The sequence below is a fragment of the Meleagris gallopavo genome, chromosome 6 (assembly GCF_000146605.3).
Source record: "Meleagris gallopavo isolate NT-WF06-2002-E0010 breed Aviagen turkey brand Nicholas breeding stock chromosome 6, Turkey_5.1, whole genome shotgun sequence".
NCBI lineage: Eukaryota > Metazoa > Chordata > Aves > Galliformes > Phasianidae > Meleagris > Meleagris gallopavo.
In genome coordinates this window covers 22,095,770-22,117,644 of record NC_015016.2, presented here as the reverse complement: position 1 = coordinate 22,117,644, position 21,875 = coordinate 22,095,770, and positions in this window count along the sequence as shown.

Genomic DNA, 21,875 nt, shown 5'->3' with positions numbered 1-21,875 from the left:
GAGGTTAATCCTGCATACATATATATGACAATTGAATGTCGTAGTGTTTGACTAAGCTGCCCTTGAATGCGAAAGTACCTTTGACAAACAGTGTCTGAGAAGACAGATTTAAACACAGCCTGCTATAGAATTAGATAGTTATCATCTATAGACTGGGAAATGTACATCTGGGACTTAGTGATCAATGTAGATGCGCAGCCTTGTGCTTATGGAAGGCAAAGCTTGTCTTCCACATATCTTCAAACTTGTAAGTCAAAGTACAAATGCAATATGTCAGTTTCACTGCCTCAACTCAAATTGGTGGAGGGAGCTATCAGATGAGAAGTGTTGTATGATGACAGTTTAGCTGGGTGGTGGTCTCTGCTGAGGATTTCCATACTTTGTCATCCATTGCTCTAGCCCATGAAAAGTATAACTGGTAGATACTGAGGAAGCTGCTGTTATGAGTGTTGGTCCTCCATCACATATGCAAAGAGTGTTACTGATGACACTGGAATTACAGATTCGAGTCCAGTATACCAGGTCTTTTGGTTATCTCTGGTCACAGACTGAGTAAGGCTAGATCAGAGCTGTGAGTTCTTCAGCTTTTCCAGAAATAAGAGCCAATGCTAGGAACGGAAATTTTGCTTAAGGAGTCAACAGGAAAATGGATCTGGGAAAACTGAAACTCTGGGTAAACAGTAAACATTATTTCATTAGTTTTATATTTCTTTTCACCTTTCTTTTCTGTCAAGTTTTCAAGGGTGAAGATATTTTTATTTTATAGCACTGGTTGTCACTTCACCTTTTAAAATACAGTTAATAGCGTTGTCTTTTTAGATCTCAAAGCCCTTCAGGTGAATGTTATTTCCCCTTTAGACAGGTGGGAAAACTTTAAAAAAGAGATTCCCTTTATGCATGGCTTTGGTGTGGATATTTTTCCTTTGTTGTCAAGAGGAAATTTTAAAAATCTGCTTTGTTGACACAAATGCAATATTAAACCATTTCTAAGCTATTTCAGTAAATCGGGTTCTTTGGTTTATCCCAGTTGCACAGCTTCAGCAAATCCTTTTTATGTGAAACTTAATGGAAAAATGGTTGCAGTACATTTCAAGCAAGAGACAAGATGAGCACTTACAGACGTCTTCTTAAGTGACCAATTGATTTGTTGGTGACACTGATGAAGGGTAGTGTCCTCCAGCAGAGATGGGGTAACCACATAATGCACTAATATCAGAGCTTTTGTGTAATCGTTGTCTGTGCACACTGATAAGAACCAGAATGGCTGTTGAAACCACACTTTAGTGTCTGTATTGATTGCTGGCTCTGAAAACAGCCTTGCTATTTATTGGCCATTTATCACTTCAGAGGCAATGAGCATCCCCAGACTTGATGCTAGGACTAGTCTGTAATGAGGGTCCTTTCAGATAAAATAAAAATAAAAAAAATAGGCAACACATAAGATGAAACCGAAAACAAGAACTACATTTTTTAGCTTTAAATGTGTGTGAGATCCAGGGTAGCATACATAGGTCATGCTGTTTACAGTGTACACATTGTCTGCTGTGACACACTTGAACACGTTCCTCTACAAAGCCATTTGGTTGTCTTACACCCAGGAGGAAAATAGCTGTCAGTACACTCTCCAGGACAAATTCCTGTGTATTAGAGTTGTGATAAAAGTCACTATTGTGCTAAAATAAAAATTCTTGTGGTCCTAAGGCTGTAGTTCTGAGTCTGAACTTCAAGTCTCATTTAAGTAGTTCTGTGTCTGTCTGTGTTTTGTAACATCCCCTGCTCTGCTTTGCTTGTTTTCTTTAAGCTTTAAATAAAATGATTAGTTTCATTTTCAGAGCACTAAAGTATATGACCATATTTTATTGATGATAACTTTTACTTTCAAGAGGGCTCACTCAGTGCATTTGGCAGTTGTAGCTGGTTCATTTTATTTGCTTTATACAAGACAATAAATGGACAAAGATTTTCTAAATTGACTGACTCAGACTCGGTGTTCTAAATACGTATCGAGTTTTCAAGTTAAATGCCCTGTTTTCAACAGCAATAGTACTTGCAGTTCCTATGGATTTTGGAGAGAAAGCCTGAATAAGTGGTGCTTTTGGGAAATGGTCCTGCTTGACTTCTAAATTCATTCTTGACACTTTACTAAATGGTCTGATCTTTGGGTGCCTTACTCCTGTAAATATTTCTCCTAATCTTAATGGGAACCGCTAGCACTTTGGCACTATCACTTTAAACTCCACTCTTAAAGTAATTTGACATTACCCTGTATCTCTTTCCCATAGGTATTTTCATATTTTGATCTCAATTATCCTGTTAGTGTTGCTGGTTTACCATCCTTTTGAAATCTTGACAATTGAGAGATTTCACAATTGCTTGTGATTACGTATCATGTTTCAGCATATCCAACCAGCCAAGCAATAATGTTCTTCCATATGAAAGCCTCTGAAATCATTGTGGAACCTCTTTAAAATGTAAGCTTTTTAAAAATCTGTAAGGATATTTGGCCTTTGTGTCATTAACCAGTCAAAAATATGACTTGTAACATTTACTAAAATAATGTTATACCTTGTCCTATGGTACATTTTTTATTTTTTACTTTTTTTCAAAATAGGTTCCTCAATTGGATCATAGGTGAAGGTTTTTGAATTGTCTTGGTGATATGGAAAGGATTGGGGCAATTTATCTGTATGCAAACTATGTCACTCTCGTGACCTTGGTCTAGAAGGAATCCTGCTGCATTATTAAAAAAAAACAACCAAACAAAAAAAAACAACAGAAAAAAAATGCTAATAATTGTTATTATTTTGACTATGTTCTTATCAATTTTTTATTAAAGACAGAAATCAATTCTTTCCTTATTTTAAATTATCATTGCTGTCTCTAAAAAAATATCTTGACACAATGATGAAATAGGCATCCTTTCACCTGAATGAAAATCACATTTTCAGCTGGTAGGGGCTGTTCTATATCATCTTGGTGGATGATGAATTGCAGTTTCTTATACAAAAGATTCATTGACTTCAACTTTGTGTCTCCCTATCAGCAGTCAGAAGATAGGCTATCTCTGTCAGAAATGCGTGATATAAGTGACAGGATGCCAAATACATTATCTTGGGAAGAATTTTCCTTCTGCTGTGAATCATGGAGATCTAACAGCAATTTTTCTACAAACCATAGGTGACTGTAAGGCCTTCAGACTGCTTGCAGATAGACATGCAAAACAGGTAGCTAAATAAGGAATCAGAACTTCTCAGGCTTCCTGCAGCCAGGGAGGCAGTAGATGGTTTGGGGAGTAACTAGTGAGAAAACCCGCCTCTCTCTAATTGCTTCCAAAATACATCACCTCATATGAGTGCATGCACTTATCTGAGGTCTACAATGCACTCAATGTTACACTACTCAAAAGCTGGACAGGAATGAGGTCACATTTCAATGAGTGACCAGCTTGTGGAGGAAAAGGATCTGGGGTTGCTGATTGATGTTCAGCTGATCATGAGCCAGCAGTGTGCCCAGATGGCCAAGAAGGCCAATGACATCATGGCTTGTATAAGAAATAGTTCTTCACTACAAGAAAGACGTTGAGTCCCTGAAGCATGCCCAGAGAAGGGCAATGAAGCTGGTGAGGGATCTGCAGCACAAGTCTTATGAGGAACAGCTGAGGAAACTGGGATTGTTCAGTCGGAGAAGAAGAGGCTCATGGGAGACCTTATAGCTCTATACAACTACCTGAAAGGAGGTTGTGGTTGGCATCTTCTTCCAGGTAACTAGTGATAGACTAGAGGGAATGGCCTCAGCTTTGCCGGGGGAGATTCAGGTTGGATATTAGGATGAATTTATTCTCTGAAAGAGTGGTGAGGCACTGATACAAGTTGCCCAAAGAGGTTAGAGTCATTATCTCTGGAGGTGTTTAAGTAAAGGATAGATACGGCACTGAGGGAAATGGTGGGCAACAGTGGAGGTAGGTGGATGATTGAACTAGATGATCTCGGAGATCATTTTCAACCTTAATGATTCTATGATTCTATGAACATATTGCTAAGAGGAAATTAACAATCTTCCTTCAGACCTCGAGCGCTGGACTTTGCCTCTATGCTGACATCTTGGACTTGAGCAGCAGTGAGTGCTAAATCAGGGGAGCCTGATGCTCTGCCTAGATCAGTACTGACCTTGGTCAGTACATACTGTACCCCATCATTCTATTGCCCTCTACCACCTTTCTTGGAGGGAGAGTTCTTAGATAAGTCAACTTATAGTGTCCTTCTATACCTGTAACTATGCTTTCTTGTTCCTGTAAATGCACACATAGGTCAAGGAACCACTTGAATAGTATCATTTATTTTATTGAGTGAATAAAATTTAAGAAGTTACTATATAAGTTAAAAAGTTATTTTTAAATGAAAACCAAGATTCCCATTTCATGACCCTGAGAGAATCTGACTCTAGAGATTCTGCTGTCAATAGGACTTCAGGCTTGCTTTCCCTACTAGAGAAAGGCAGTTAAACCTAAGGAATCAGTCAAAACATGATAAACTGGTACATGGAGAAAAGTCATTAAGGAAAAAGCTGGCTTTTGCAACTTCTGGTAATTGAGACACGGCTCTTTTTAAATGTATCTTTTACTGTTAAGGTACTGAAAGAGTTGATGTGGAGATGCAGTGTTTAAAGATGCAGCATTACCTTTGAAGGCATTAATGAAACAAGACCTTTCATAAGAAGTATTTGCTGCTTGTAGCATTGATGAAGAAAATAAACTACTTCTACAAACACTGATTCAAATATAGCTGTCCCTTTTCCTGTCTACAGACTAATCACTTGAAACTAGGACATAGGTTTGAAAAGCCTGCTGAGTCCCAAAATTCAGTTTTTTTTTGAAATGTAATTTCATTAATGCAACCACAAAAAGATTTCTCACTTTTTTACAACTACATTACAAATATAACTATACAAAATAAAATGGTCCTGATTTCAAATAAAATGGTTCCTATTCCATAGAAGGAAGCTCAATGCAACTCCGTGCCTTTATTATGACAATGTAATTTCTACCACTGCTATAACTCCTGACTTTTTAATATGTACACTTTGCTTTGCACCAGCATCAGAGCATTAAACAACAGTAAAAAACCTGATGAAATGTCTAGCTAAGGATACTTATATGTATTTCTCAATGATATGGCAATATTAATGTCTGATATTAGAACAGGAATATGTAGCTGCTGAAAAAATGCATGCTCAGAACATCTTGAGTAGCTGTAAGTAATGAGTTTTACCTATTTAGGACAGCCCTGAAACTGCTATAAATAACTCCAAGGAGCTGAATGACAGGGTATGAGGCAAAGCACGATTATGGAATTGCAAATGGATCTAAAACCCACCTTTAACTTTTCCTAACATATTCTTTGATCTGAAATTAGCCTGGCCATTGAGTCACTGATTGCTTATATTTGTTTTTCGTAGATTTCTGAAGGAAAGCAAAGACAAATTTCAGTGGTGCAGCAATTAGTGTGCAGATGGCAAGCTACCTGGAACCTCAGATGAACACAGTGAATCCCAGACAGCTAAGGCTTAAAAAGTAGCAACTAGACACAAAAATAGCAATTAAAAAAGAACTCCAGATTCTGACCAGCAGCTGCCCAAACATTTTCTTTCCATAAATCAAACAGAAATAATTTGAGGAGCTTTTAACTTAACAGTGTCATCTTTGCTGAAATTTGGAATGCAGGCTTTATACTGACATTCATTTCTTCTTCTAAGGTCCTAAGCCCAGTTTGGTCTGCCATATGGCATACTTTATGATAGTCGAGGAAAAAATTATGTAATATTTATGTCTTGATTAATATAAGATCTCATTTTGACCTTATTTTAAAGCAAAGGAAGAAACATATTCTTGGGTTTACGCAGTATTGATAAGAAAGCAGCGCTTTTTTATAGTTCAGCTTGCACGTAGGATGAACTTGTTAGAAAATTGAGGGTAAAATTTAAATTTGAAGGTGAAATGAATTGGGGAAAAATTTGACCTAATCTTTTTTTTGTTGTTGTTCTTTATTTGTCGTTATCATGGTTAACTGCTTCCTGGAGTTCCTATTCCCCATCTACCTCTGATGCTGTTATGTAGAGGACAATGTGAGCTATACATATGGCATGTTGCTCTGCCAGTGGCTGACAGATATTCAATGACCCTTGACACTATAGGACAACACATACAAAACAGAGCTACATTATTTTCTAAAGACTTTCTAGAGTTAGTTTTTCAATGGGATGGATTATCAAAACGTGCCAATGTTATATATATTAGAACATACAATTCCAGTTGACTGTGTGATAGTGACAAAGTCCCCATTCTGATAATCAAGGTAGATTTGAAATTTATTCTAAGATGTAGTCTTGCTGCTGTCCATCTCATAGGTAAATTATCACTACCTGTCTGTCTTGATTAGACTGATACAACTGCTACTTGTCTACTGGTTTGCCACTTTCTACCACATTTCAAAATCCCTTTATTTTAATGGTCTTAAGTGTAGTAGTTCTGTTACCAATGATTTTTCAGTTTTCTGCTTCAGCCTTACAATCCTTCTGTATCCCTCTTCCTCTCTTTGTCAGAGACTAGCCTATAAAGTAGTTCACATGTTAAAATGGACTGGAACTCTACTTTGGGTATTAACAAGGTCTATGGCTTAAGCAGACTGTGTAGCAGAATGGCTTGAAGGGGTCAGAATAGTAGAGAGCTGCCCTTAAACTTGGTCCTAAATATCAGATACATGCATCCTGTATCTCTTTTTGAGAGTTTTTTTTTCATGTCTTCCAGCACAACTCAAGTCCCCGTTCTTTTTTTTTTTTTTTTTTTTCCCCCCTTCCTGGTAAAGCTGGGTGACAGATACATCTTCTGTCTGAACTGTAGTCAGTAATGTCATGTCATGTTGAATACTGAGAGAAGAGGTACTGGAGTAAAAATATTAGGCTAGTGTGAACAGCAGAGAATCTGAGTTACAAGTTCAGGAAAGATGTAAATGTAAACCTGCCTTCTTCCATACTAGCATGTAAGGCATGTAAGCTTTTCAGCTTCTATTAAAATCAGAGTGGTGGAGAGCACTGGTCACCATGAAGAAGTGAGCTCTGTGTTTGCACCTTTGTGCTGGAGCCTTGTGCTTTCATATTTGTGTTGGCTACAAGATTGTATGTGACTGCTTGGGCTCTCCAAACAGATAATTCCCACTTATTGTTTTTGAACTCCTTTGCTTAGAGTAAATTGCAATCGTAGTGAAGGATCTTCTCATGAATAGATAATTCCCTAGTATCCCACATTACAAGAAGTACCTTTCTCTTAAACATTTCTTAACTTCTAAGAACTTCCTGCTTAGAGCACAATGCTTGGGGCCACATCCTGAGGTAAAGTAAATCAATGTTTTTCTAATATGCTAATGGAAACTGTTCACTTATGACTACTGAACATCTCACTCTAGATACTGATTGAATCTTGTTTTCTAGTAAGATAAAATCTTGAATATCTTCTGCTTTCTCTTCTTGTTCTGCATATGCATATATATATATTCATTCTTTTAATAATAAATGCTACAGAATCTTTTTTCCACAAAGAATAAAACCCCTTAAGAGCATTTATGGAAGTACACTCATTTGTTTATGGAAAATCTCTGCCTTCTTCACTTCTGTCTCATTTTTCACAGCGTTCAAATTAAATATTTTATTCATTGGTTTCAGTTACGCTCACCATGCATATTACTTCACCGTGATGGAATGAGATTGATGTGCTGCTTTGTAATCATCTATCTGTACATGCCATCTTTTTCAATAGTGGTTCATTTTTCATTTTCTTTGTCAGGAGGCAAGTGCAGGAAATCAAATAAAATAGTATAATACTGTTTCAAAATTAAGTTTATTATATGGAATTTGAAAAGTGTTAGGTAAATAACAAGAGGCAGTTGGACTAAGTCCAGATCAGGTTCCACACTGTTAGCAGTTATGTGTATTTTTAATAATTATTATTACTATTATTACTTTTATGTCAGTGTTCTTTGCAGCATTTGATGAGCAAACATTACCAACATTAAAACACTCAGCTTGAAGAGGAGTCTGCAACTGTGTTGTTGTGCTGGGAAATTAACTCAGTAAAGCTGCCTTATTTTCTGTTTGAGTGCTGCCAACTTTGTTTTAATCTTTTTAGCCATTCAAAAACTGTTTCTGAATAGGTTCTACTATATAAACATACAATATTTCACTTTTATGCTGTATGATCACACTGTAGCACTACTTCTTAGGTACTACTAAAAGTATTCTTCTTGATTTAACATTAGTTCTTTGGAACAAAGACTCTTCTCATTTTTTACATGGGTTAGCACTGGATTTAGCTATGACACATGGATACAAACATAATGAAGCTTGCTGAGGTATGCTCCTACTACAATGCAGTTATGTCATTGTACTGTCAATGTGTTTTATGTGTCAAGACCTCTATCTTAAGAGAAAATACTGATACCAAAGACTTCCCTGAAAGATCTGTAGGCCTCCTTTCCTGATTATTCAGTACAATACGTATGAATATCAGGATTCTAAATATAACTTTCTTGGTGACTGTTAATTTTAGCAGTCATTTGCAAAAGACTAAATTTGAATAGTTCTTTTAGTATGAGTTGGTGCATCCTTAGAACTCAACACATGCTAAAATAAATGGGTGAATCTGATCTAAATGTAAGTATCAGTGTGCCTTGTTCTAAAAATTCCTAAGAAGAATTTCAGATTAGAATTCAATTATATCAGTGTTCCCAGTTCTGCCTAGTTTGATAAGGGACTTATCAAATATAAGGTGATATGGTAAGTTCTTGTATATTCTCTCACTTCTCACTTGCCCATCAGCAGATGACTAAAGCTGGGGATGATCGGTGACAAGAGATAAGGATACGGCAAGATAGTTTGGAGGATGATTCTTCAGCAGGATTATAATGTTACATTTGATGACAATTAATACTGATATATGTGTGTATGTATATATATGATATATGTATTTTTTAATCTAAGATTTTAATGATTCTAGAATGCTGAATTGATTCAAATATTGAATTCTGTACAGGAAGTGGTGGGAGTATCTTCTGCCTGCTTTTTGCATATTACCTATAAAACACATTTATCTCTTGCTAAAGTGTATGATCACTCATGTTTGAATTTTTTTTCTTCTCATTTTATTTTTTTTCAGCATTTTCTTTGGGCAACACAGAACCAAAATACAGTGAAATTAATACAATTATTCCTACCTAATTCCAAAACTTTTCATTAATAAAGTTTGAAGTATTTGGCTAACAGTGTCAATCTACCATTTTTCCCCATTCTCTTTCAAAACATAGCCTTGTTCATTACAACTGGCCTGCAGTGTTCAGATAGTGTGGGGAACAAACTAAAACACTCATGCACGTCTAAAATCACAAGGATTCATTTTTTACCACTGAGCTGTTCCAACTTTCCAAATTCCACCTTCCACTTGAAAGGTATTACTTCAAACTTCTTGTGCTTGAACATGGATGCTGTAAGAGAGTTATTACAGTCTCAGTTTCTGGAAGAGGAAGAGAACGGTATTTAAGATATTTTAAGTAGTTCTCTGGATGAAAAAATGTGATTGTCCACAAACGGGAATTTTTATTGATTCCTTTAATTGCACTCTGTCAGAAATGTTCTCCATTATTTTGTCTCATAAAACTTACCCTTCATAATGTTCAATATCTGCCACCTTTCTTGTATTTGTACTCAGAAGCTCTATTTTGGAAATCAATCTAGAAGGAGCAAAGGCCTCTTGTAATACTAAAGTAGCAAGTTAAATCTCCTCAAATACAATTTCAGTCTTTAAAGCATTAATAAATAATACTTATAATTCAGAACATTTGTGTTCATTTGGTCATTTTAATATCTGATGCATATAATTTATATTTTATTTTGAGAGAGGAATGTCACTCAGCATTTTTCAAATATATGGATTATTGAAATTATACCAGCAGCCATACATAGCTATGGTTACTCCTAACATCTGAAATTGTGTTTTGCATGTCCATGCTTACTTATTTCTTATTCCTCATGGTAACTGAAGACTGAGAAACTAAATGTGAACAATAATATACAATTTACCCTAATTGGAATTTTTGCTAGGTGCTGAACCCTGGTCTACATTCCTGCTTTTGGTGTGGCACCTGGAGTTAGCAGTTCAAGTGCAGAATCATAAAACTGTACTCTCAGCTCTTAGTGCAAAGGGGAGTTAATTTTTAAGAGCCTAACTAGCAGTAACAGTTGGTATTGTAGGGCTAATTGTGAGCTTTGTCAGTATTCTAAAAGGAAGGCCTTAGTCAAAGGGCCTCAGTATGTAACATTGAACTTCTGTAGTGTGAAGCATACTGAAACAGACAAAAAGGGGAAGTTGCCATGGACCTTTAAAACTACATGCCACATAAAGGTAAAAATGGTAAAACAAAACAGATTTTGCGTAAGCTCCATAACACAAAGAAAAAAGGTACGGTAGAAAGAAGATATCATGAACTTCAGTAAAGATCTCTGAGTCTCACATCTTGGCCCTGCTAGGTGAGAGCAAATTTTCTTGAATTTGAGTGTACAGTTGGACTTTTGAATAACACAATAATAAAATTCAAGAATGTCATTAAAGAAAATGTAAGTTTATATTCAAACACAGTCATTTTAAAAATTTTGATTGCTTATATAAATGAAAATATTGCTTTTATACTATTTTACAGTGGGATATATTTTATTAAATAAGTACTTTCCTTCATCCATTTCATTCTTCTTCAGTATGTTTTTCAACAGCTCACAACCAAACAAGAAAAATAGAAGGAATAGCATTATTCTGGCATGCAAGCTATGGCATCTGCTATTCCACGTGTTTTATGTCACTGAGAAATGGTAAAGGTTCTGTGTGCTAGCCTGGAGAGAGGCTCTGCAAAGGAATGACCTGCCACAAGCTAGTGGAGTCACTACTGATGACAATAGTACTTGAGAACTTGCCTTTCATATATATTTCCCCAGGATAATATGATCACCCTCCCATTCCTAACAGTTTTGAATGGATTGGAAATTGCTCCAGTGCATTCTCTTAGTTTGTTCCTAAACAAAACTGCTCTGGTTTTCCTTAGTCTTCTCTCATAAGTCATATTCTCTAGAGTTGTTTTCAATCCACTGGGATATGATATCATTTAGATGTTAATTTCTTGGTTTGTGCAATAGAACTTTAGTATATATTACTGATACTAGAAAAGCCATACAAAAGTCTAAATATGACCCGTTACTTTTTTCTTATGTGGTGAGACAGGTAATCATAGGACGTTAGATTGACTTGACATGATATGTTCTTGATAAATCCATGTTTCCTGTTTTTTATCACCATCTTATTTCCTTGTGGCTTATAAATGTCTTTCTGGGGGGGGAAAAAAAAAAAATTGCCCTGGAATTTTGGAAAGAAAAACTGTTCTGAACCTCTCACAAAGAGATGCTGTCCCCTTCAGAAGTGTGACATTGTAATTGCCCTCTTTATATCCTCGGGGAATTCTACTATCTTTCATCAACTCCCTGATGTAAGTCCTACAATTCAGAGATTACTATGATTGCTTTGTCAAGTATACTTAATTGAAATTCATCAGAATAAGATAAATTGAAAATCTCGTTTTGCAATGTCCTTTTCCCATATTCAGGAAGACATGACTATCTCCTTTTAAAATGTAATTTAATTAAGAATTAGATCATAGTTAACATTTATTTGAAGATTAAAAAAGATGTTAGGTACCTCAGCTTTCCTTCAGTCACCTTCTTAACACTTCTTTTTATATCTCTAATGTATAGCATATTTGTAGAATGTTTCCTTGTTGCATTGCTTATATTCTTAGTTAATTATAAGTCATTTTAGCCATGCTGATTTAAACTAATGTATCTGAGCAATTCTTTCCTATTAAGAATGTGACTTCCACATTCCATATGCAGTTCCTTTTTACATTTTAAGATCATTAAATTTCTTCTAATGCAGTCAAAATACCTTCTACTAGCCATCTTTGAAATAGTTTCTATTCTGTGTTTGGCATAGTGCTTCCAGTAACCACTATGATTTTTTCTTTGCTTCTTTCCCCCCCTCTCCCCCCCCAAATTATCCATGCAAAATACCTCATCAGTAAATTCCTTCCTTCCATATGTGATTTCTGAGTGATGCTATTATTCTGTTGTCCTCATTTTCTCTTTCCAACAGTGCCTCTTAAGCCCAAATTATTTTCCTGTATAGTGAGAATAAAATTTAAAATAATCATTGTCCATCTTTCAAAGAAAAGATTGTCTCCAGCACATATAGCAAACTGTCTGTATCCCACTGTGAACTTGTTCCAAAATACAGACATGGAAGTCATGATTGCAGTCATCAACAGTCTGCTTCTCTTGGGTTGTTACATTTTTCTTTGAATAACCATATCCAATAACGTCTTGATTTAATAGTGAAGATGTTGCCACAAGATTGCCTGTTCTTCCTTTTTATCTTAACAAGAGCCATGAGCACTATTTTTCACTGGATGTATTTCCTCTGAAATTCAGAAAGTACTCCTGATAAATAATACCTCTACTACTGCATCTTTCACGTTCTCATCTCTCAAGGTGTTTCTTTGCAAACTTACTATATAACATCAGGATTTTGTGATACTAATTACCAGGAAGTTAAACCTTTGTGTCATTCTTGTTTATTCCTCATGTCATAGCCAGATAACTAGAAGGTATTTCAAATATTCAGTTAGTTGCAGTGTTTTTCTTTTAGTTCACTCATAATTTCTATATATTTTAATCTCTCTTTCCAGACAAAGGCTAGTTTCCTATTGCTCCTGGGAAAATAAACTAAAGTCTACTCTTCCCTTTCATTTGAAGGATTTTGGAAACTAAGCATGCATTTTCACTGAGATGCTGCATTATTTGTACTGTGGGCTGAATCTCAATTCCCACTTCTGTCCTTAGTGCTACAAAAGCCAACCTTTTCCAAATTTTCTGTTATTTCTCCAGATGATAGTAACATTGCTCCTGGGTTAATGGCAGAAAAAGAGAGAATACACTAATGGACTTAGTCTGTTTGCCATCTTTCCATCTGATGGAACACAAAAGCCTGTATACATTTGATATCCTGCCTTCAAAGTAAAGCACTGAGAATTATCAACTAGCCACAGTTTCAAAGCTGAAGTGATCACGTGTAAGAGAAAAAATGATAGCCTACTATAAGACTTTTTTTTGCTTTTTTCATTTTTTTTTCCCTTTTGTTTAAAATCATAGGGGAAAACTCAGTTTTCCATGTCTGCTTTTGAGGAAGCTTTGGGCTAGACCTTTTTTTCTGATATGAAGGAAAAAGATAACATCAAGCGAAGTATTTGCAGTGATCTGGGTGAAGACTACATTTCTGTCTTTAAAAGTAGAGATAGTCTGAGGGTAAGCCAAAGTAGTGCCAATTTACTCTTAAAATGAAGTTTATACAGCAACTGTCTAGAGAAATTTTATTTTGAGATATTTCAGCAGCCTGAGTTTTAACATCTCTTGGGAAGCACAGTACTGAAATATGGAGCCCTTCATCTTAAGGTCAGTGACTCAAATCTGCCCCTAGGTTAAAGAGCAAAAAAAAAATGCCCCTATGGGATTGCTTTTTGATGATATATATGAAAAGAAACAGTGGAATATAATCATAGAGAGAGGTGCCCACATTGCAAAACTACTCAGAGTCAGCCTAGTTGTGTCCTTCTGCTGATGGCAAAATGGCCAAGGACAAAATAGGTATGGGAGCTCTGCTTACTGCAAATTCCTTCTGGCAGTTGCTGAAGGTGAATAGTGATGGACATACATACACACTTTATGAGTATACTAGATTCTATCTGTAATTTCTTTGAGACAAAAGAAGCCATGTCATGAGGATGCGTGTAGCAGAGGACTCATCTGGGATAAGCTATTTTTATAAGAAATCTGAAGCCCACCCACTTATTCTGAAGTGAAAGTTAAAAGCAACATGATAAACACAGTTTAGCATAATCACTTTTGGTAGAAACCTAATACTGGCTAGCTGTGACAAAATAGCTTGTTTTCTTGTAGTGCCAGCTGGTGTGATGAGAAGTAAAGTGGGATCCAGCGTAGCTCATTACGCCTGAAGCACAGGCATCAGAAATATAGCGCAGGACTCCGGGGTTTTTAGCCTTAAGAAAGGGATTGAGCCTTACTGGACATCCATGCATCTCCAAGGAATCCTGTGGATCTCTGAGTTGTACTTGTGTAGTATGCTTTGGCTTGCACTATGGAGCAGTCCCAAAGTACATGAGCTGGTTTGATTTCCTCTGTATGAAACTCAACTGAGAGATGGTCTCCACGAGTTCACCAGTGGCAAACTGGAGTCCTTCTGTGAGAGCAGAAGAGCTAGTTCAGTGTAGAAAAGTATGCAGTATGAGCACTGAGGACCTGATATCCCCAACACTATTTCACTTTACAGAGTCACTTCTGCTGTTCTGCTCGTTACTGCTTGCTAATATAGATGTAGCTTAACTGGACTAGGGTCTTTAAATTCGAGATGTATGTTTAGCAACTATACTAAAAAATTGCGTGCAGTATATGCTTAGAAATGAGATGAAAAAAATAATAGTTTTGCTTGCACTTTGTTCAAAAGTTTTGATGCCTGTGTCTTCTGTATCAAAGGAAAAGAAAGAATCCTAGCAGACTGAACACTGCACTTGACATCAGTCTAGTTCTCAAAATGATGCAGGGAGTTCTTGAAATGACCTTGGAGACTATGCATGAAGAACAGACATAGTCAAAAATGCCTGTCTCCTTTTGAAGTCAGTGGGCTGAATTTGACCATCAGCGTATCACAGAACATCACAAGCTGTCACACTGACTGCAGTCATTTTGGGCTGCTGTGGAAGGCATTTCTACAAATCAGTGAGATTGAAATGCTAGTGGTTGTTTTTTTTTTTAACTTGGAAAATACAGCTTTTTCATTTCTGTACTAAAGATGTTTGCAGACCTGCTTTACTGTAGCAGATCTGTAAATTACTAAAATAATTCAAGGGTAAGATTAAAAATAAAAGGCAAGACATAATGAACTTTAGATTTTTTCCCTTTTGGTAATCCTGTGACAGTCATCTTTTATTCAATGTAAATAAAATTATGTCAGGAGGATACTAATCATCAATTTGCTGCAGCTAAAAACAGTACAGCTGGCAGATGAGTATTTTAATGTATTTCTAGATTAAGCAAGGCAGTTTAGAGAAAGCATCATGCAAAAAATTCCATCGCTATGGATTTAAAATAAAGTCCTCGTTTTGCCATAGCAGAGTGAATAGCTACCTTATGTTTTATCGCATTGCAGTGGATTATCTTTCTAATGAAGCCTGTATTCCCCTAAAGCATTCTTGAGATATTTGGTGTTCAAATTTTTCTCTAACAATGCAATGAGTGAGTGCAAGAGCGGATTTTCCTTTAGTAGGCTTGATCAGGACTTTTTTCCTAACAAATTAAACTGTAAATGAAAGCAATTCATACATGTAAGGCAAAACAAAATGCCATATTTTAATTTTAGTTAGCTATTTTATTCTCATCAAATCGGATTTTTAGTGAAGTTAATAATGTTTTTCAAAGAGGGAAAGTATTAGAAATTTGTTTCATGTTTATGTTTGTTTTACTACTTTTTTTTTTTTTTTTTACTCTGCAAATCCTTAAATACCTTCATATAGTACAACTTTAGCTGGACTAATACAGCTGGAGCTTAAGGGACTACAAATCAATACCCAACAATTCTTTGATGGAACTAGTTTTCCATCTTCAATTTCTTAACTCATTTATAGTCAAAAATTCCTCAGTTTTCATGAAGCTCAGCAATGAGGGAGAACTAGATCTTAATTCCCCCTGAGAATTAGCTAGAATATAGTGTCATGAAGCATCTATAAGGCCTCTGAATATAACATGTAAAAAAAACACACGAACAATGCATTGGGATCATCTGTTTTTAGCGATTTGTACCAATTGTCAGAGGTTTGAAACAGATGGGATGTTTGTTCACACTGTTTCACAGAGGAGAACACAGAGTCTAGATCAGGAAGAGCATTTTAGACAACTTTACATTTCTGTGGGTCAGTATGGAGTAAGCAACTGCTGTACACTCTTCCGGGAACTGGCCTGGTTTTCAGTGGGCACTTGGGCAAGTACTGCTCCTAAGAGTTTATCCCACAGAGTAACAGATCACACAAACATGCAGGTTTTCCCTCTTCTGTGTTCAGCAAGGGTTTCAAACGCTTAATTGCAATCCATCTTGTCTCATTTTATTGTACTAAATAGTTTCTGAAGTTCTTCAAATAAGCTAAATATAACAGTAGAAAGGCTCTACATGACCTTTTTACAGGAATTTTTCCTTGCATGCTTCTCTGGAAGGAAGGGCAGGGCAGAGGGCCATTCACCTTTCCCTTGGCAGCAATGCATTTCTGTAGTGAGAACAGCTGGTTGTTTTTTGTACTTTCACACTGCCTGATGTATTTAAACCCTGTTACCTACTTGTATGCTTTCTCCTTTTGGTGGTGGCCACTTCCTCCTCACCTCTCACCCCACCCTTACAAAACCTTTTCATGGTCTCCTTCTTATCTGTGGCCCTGCTAAAACATTTATGTTGAGATTTCCTCTTACATCAGTTTCAGTGCCATCCCTGTCTTTGTTGAGGGCTGTCCAGTATTCCCTCTCCTTGCCTCAGAAAATATGTTAGACCTGTTCAAGAGTGTACTCAGGGTTAATTCTATAAACTATACATGTAAGTCTCCTTCTGGTAATCATTTCCTACCCTTGTTTTACAAACAGTAGCATCTAGTTCTCAAAACTGTATGGTTTGTGGTATCCCATCTTTTGATGGGTTCTTTCTGGGGACAAAATGCTAGTTAAGAGTGAATATAATTTGTATCCAGCTAAATCCCAGTGGAAATTCCCCAGTTAAATTAGGTCATCTTGATCAGCCACTATCTATTTTTAATCTCATTTCTTGTCTTCTGCTAAAGATATTATTTCAGAGGCAAATAACTTAATAGCCATCAAAATGTTACCATTAGAAATAAGAAAAACTAGATGGTTACACACTTCAAAGTGATCTGATGTGGTTTAATCTTAGCCTTTTACATTTTGTCCAATTCTGACATGACACAATGTTAGTAGTTGTGTGCTCCAAAGTCATCATTTGATAGAAGAGGCCAGAGATCAGGGCATTAGTCAAATCTGCAGACAGTACTCAGTTATTTAGAATAACCAAAGTGAGATTTATACAACATGCAGTGAAGTAACAACAAATCGGTGAATGTTAAATAACATACACCGAAGAGAAAAAGTATAACAGCTCATTGGACTGCAATAAGGTGCCAAACCCTGAATCTGATTAACCCAGCCTGACCTCTTCCTTTAGCAGATAGATCCTTACTTATTGATGGGATAATTAGTTGCTTTGCCTTTGACACAGCTTCAGAAGAGCACTTCTGAAACATTCAGACACCTTAAAGTCCCTATCAACATAACTGACCACAACTTTTTTGAAGGTATCTGTGTAATATTGTGGTCAAATTAATGAGGATTGTTGCTCACTGTGGCTCTGATTATAAAAACAAACAAGATACAGAGGTGGATAAGAAAGAATATAGAAATTAATGTCTGCTGCTATCCACAGTTGAACTACTACGCAGAGGCTTGTCATCCTACCTTAGGAAGGATATTGTTAAATAAAAGGGCAATCAGAAAAAGATTATAGCGTGATTAGTATTTGAAAATCTCTCTAATGACAAGGCCAGAAAGAAAGACGGCAGTGTCTATTTTAGGAAGACTGGTGCAAGGGGCAAGGAGAGAAAACTAAACAAATAGTTTAGAAATGATAAAAGTATTCTGCTCTTGCCCCCTCATTAAAAAAAAAAAAAAGGAAATATATATTTCTGAAATACAGTAATACAGTAATCTCAAAACTTGGAAAGGAAATACTTTCTCAGACCTGGTAGAATTAAACTATGGGACTTACAGGATGTTCTCAGGAGTTTTACAAGAATAAGGAGCTTTGCCTCTGGCTTTTCCCTTTGTATGCCATTTTTCTGCTTTTAGAATGCCACTTGGATGGATTTTTATTAAAGGAAAGGGCACACACTTGCAAAAGAGGTTAAAGAGAAAATATGGTCTAGGGCAGACTGTACATGGTAGTCAATAGGAGGGTTTCAGTGGGTTTCAATAACCAGGAAAAGCACAATGATGGTTTTGCTTTGAAGTTCTGATGGCAGCCCTGACAGCTGGGCAGAGCATTTTATGGCTCTGAAACGAAGAGCCAAAGCTGTAAGTCCCTTAGGGGAAGGAAGTGGATGGGGGCTGAATGCACAGCTGAGGATTGGAAACAAGGAGTAGAAAAAGATGCAAGGAAAGCTTCTTGGGAAGTGGGGGGATGGGGGAGAACTCAGACAAATATGGACTGAACATTTCTTTATAGGGGAAAGACAGGGAAAGGAAAGCAGGGAATGAGTGAGGGTTTGCACTGAATGTTCAGGTAGCCTTGGTTTTGAGGAGGAGGGAGAGGGCTGCCAGTATCAGAGGACAGGGAAGTCTGCAGGTATTTGGGAATGCTTGATGGAGCTCTGGGTTTTGGGGCTGGGGGATAGATTTTAAGATACCCTTTAAAAAATGTGTATTACTAAACCTCTTCTTTGCTACTGTGAAGTTTGCCTCTTCTGCAGTGCCAGTCACTGTCTTCAGTTAAGGCAATTGTCTGTATGACAGATCTGGGTCAGTAAAAACAACAACAATTCCTAACAACGCTGTGGTACTAACTAAAAGCAGAAAGTGTGTGTAAGTGTGTTAATTTCACTCAAAGAATGACTGTTAAAGATGTTATTCCAATCAGGAGTAAAGTCAGTTTATGTGTATTTCATTTCAGCTGCAAGAGCTGTTCCGAAAAAGGTGTGATTGGGTTTCCCTTTGTCGTGTTTCTGAGTGTGGTTAGCAAATCTTTTCTGAATGGTTCTGAAGAGCTAGAGAAGAGAAAGGCCTGATTATTGGAGGTATTGGATGACTGTGTATCACTTCAGCTGGAGCTGTGGTGGAAGCCATGTTTCTGGTCATAGTAGCAAGACCATGCTTGCAGTGGAATTTTTCATTCAAGTGAAGGCTCTCTCTACAAAGATATCATTTTTAGGTTGGAATATTTCACAAAAATTTAAACTACCTTTATGGAATTATATTTTTATTAGTCATGAAATCCGTCCTTGGTTTGTTTGTTTTTTTTTTTCACACTGATTATTTCTTTCCTAAAGCAATTAAGCGATGCATGAAAGAAAGAGAAGTAACAATTAAAATTCAAAAGGTGTAAAGAATAATTATTTGAATTACAAAGAACAATCACATTGTAAACTAAATCCAGCTGACTCAGAAATCCCTTACTACAACTTTGATGAATTTTTACTTCTTGTCTTGCTATCCTCATTTAGGAATGGGAACAAACTGCATCTCAAAGTATTATTTGAACAACGTTTGGTCTAAGAAATAGTTAATTTCTATTCTGTAGAGAATTCTGTAGAGAATTCTGTGTTTGCTGAGAATTTCTTATAGCAAAGAAAAACAAAACATTTAAGATAAGCACATCAGTGATCTGTGAGTGAGATTGCAAGGAATAAGTTGAGATAAACAAAGGAAAAAGTCTTCTTTTAAAGACTTTTTTGTATTACCATTTTTTTGGGATAGAAAACTGTTCTTGAGGAATTTGAATTCTCCGTTAAGATTTTTTGTTGCTTTTTGTTTTCAGTGAAAAACTTCTGTAAAAATATTGATACTTTAAAGAAAAAGAAAATACAATCAATGATATCTTTTGGACAAAGCCAACTATTTACATCAGTGTCAAAATATATCTTGGTTTCTATGGCAGGCTGGAATTCGAAGGCCGCACACAAGTCTTTTCCGTGCTAGCAATGAATGTAATGATCAGTAGCTTTCAAATTAGGCTATAGATGCTAAGGAGTTCTCTCAGCCTGTCCTGGTTGTCAGCAGAAAAAAAGAATTGTTAATTAATACGTTAGCCAAGGATGAGACTAGTAGTGGAGGAAGCTGCTGGTAAGAAAGGCAATTATGCAGAAATGGAGTCTCCCAAAACAGCAGAGCATCTGGAAAATTAAACAGTGATGACACTTCAGAAAATGCCCCTGTTTTGGCTGTTCTTTTCACACTGAGAGCCCTTCTCTGGACCCCAGGGCTCTGGTGGTACTAGGTGCTGCACCAGTCCTGCCAGAACTGAGGAGCTTACTGTATGATGAAGAATCTCAGGTACAGTAAGGTGCACTGGGCTCAGGTTCTTCCCCAGATGTAGTTGTGATACAGACATCCAGACTAAAGCAGCAGAAAAACACTCAAGGTTCTTTCAACCTCGAAATATGAAAACAGATGACAGCCGTGAGAATACAAGGAAGCAGAGAGAACTCTGGTCACCTTGACAGAGTTATCTCAGCCTACAGACAGCCTAAATACTTTTAGATGCTATTATTTATGCTGTGAATACAGGTTTTATGCAGATTAAACTCTATTACTAAATAGCAATAGCAAAACATCAGATAGCAGCCTTTTTCTTATTGGTTTTCCTGTGTACAGTCTTGGTGATGTTTATTTCTCTAGCATACTATGTGCTTAGATTTACTGACAAGTAAATGAGAGATTTTAAGTTCTTACAAAAAGAAATAAATGAAAGTAACGTGTTGTTCCACTGATTCATGGTTTGGTTGCTCTAATTTTTTTCTTTAAGTGATTGTCGAACAAATGTAATGTGAATATGGTAGGTAAAAGAATAAGCATTAGTGAGTAGAAGCAGCTCAGAAAAGATGAGCCTTTATGGCTCATATATCTTTGCTATCAGAAGCAGTGCATGATCAACAAATAGGAGAAGACAGAAGTACAACTATTCTTAATGTTTAGGTAACAATTTTAAAAATACATATTGGCAATCTTCATGCTCAACTAAAGTTTAGTTGCTCATGTATTTAGTTTAACATCAACCTTCACACTAACGGCATCTTCTCCTATGCTAAATGCTGTGCTTGGAATGTCACAGCTATGCAGTACAGAATTCTGTAAAAAAAAATATAGAACAGACTGCAATTTAATAGAGCTCTGCATAGAATATCTTACTCAAAGGAGGGTATTTATTTATCATTCTGCCAAGCAAACTAATACGTTTATTCTTTCCTGCACATACAGCTTCCTTTGCCATTAGAGTTTTGCATGAAGATAAAGCCTAAAACTGTATCATTTCAATCAAAGGAAATTTCTTTATTGACTTATGAGAGCGCGTTATGTTCTACAGCAGTATAGCAAAATAGTCTTGTAATTTTATTTAGGCGAGGTACTTGCAGCCAATTTTGCTGTCAGTCCTGCTACATCTGTTTCTGAAAAATATCTGAATTTGTATTTATTGAATTTTCCTGTAGTTCTCAGTTCATGAATTGAAAAACAGCATTTTTGTTAGCCTTTTGAGATACAGAAAAGGACGGTTTCTTTTCTTTAATATGTGTTTGTTTTCTCAGACATTTATCTTCTCTGTTTCTGTTGATGGACTAAATAAGCTGCTGACCTGTCTTATCAACTGAAGTAAATGGCAAGAGCCCCTTTAGCTTCCGTGATTCAAGTAAGAGAAAAAAAGCAGCAACTGGAGAACTCAAGAAGGGCAGATAGATTATAAAACAATTTATCCAGTTATCTAATACTACATAATGTCTATAATGTCTACAACTCTTAGAAGGAAAGCTGTCTTTTTTAGAGGCTTGCCTTTGCAATTGTTAAACTGGTCAATACATTCCCTGATCTTGCTGCAAAAGAGAGAGGATGTTTTTAGTTCTCAAAAA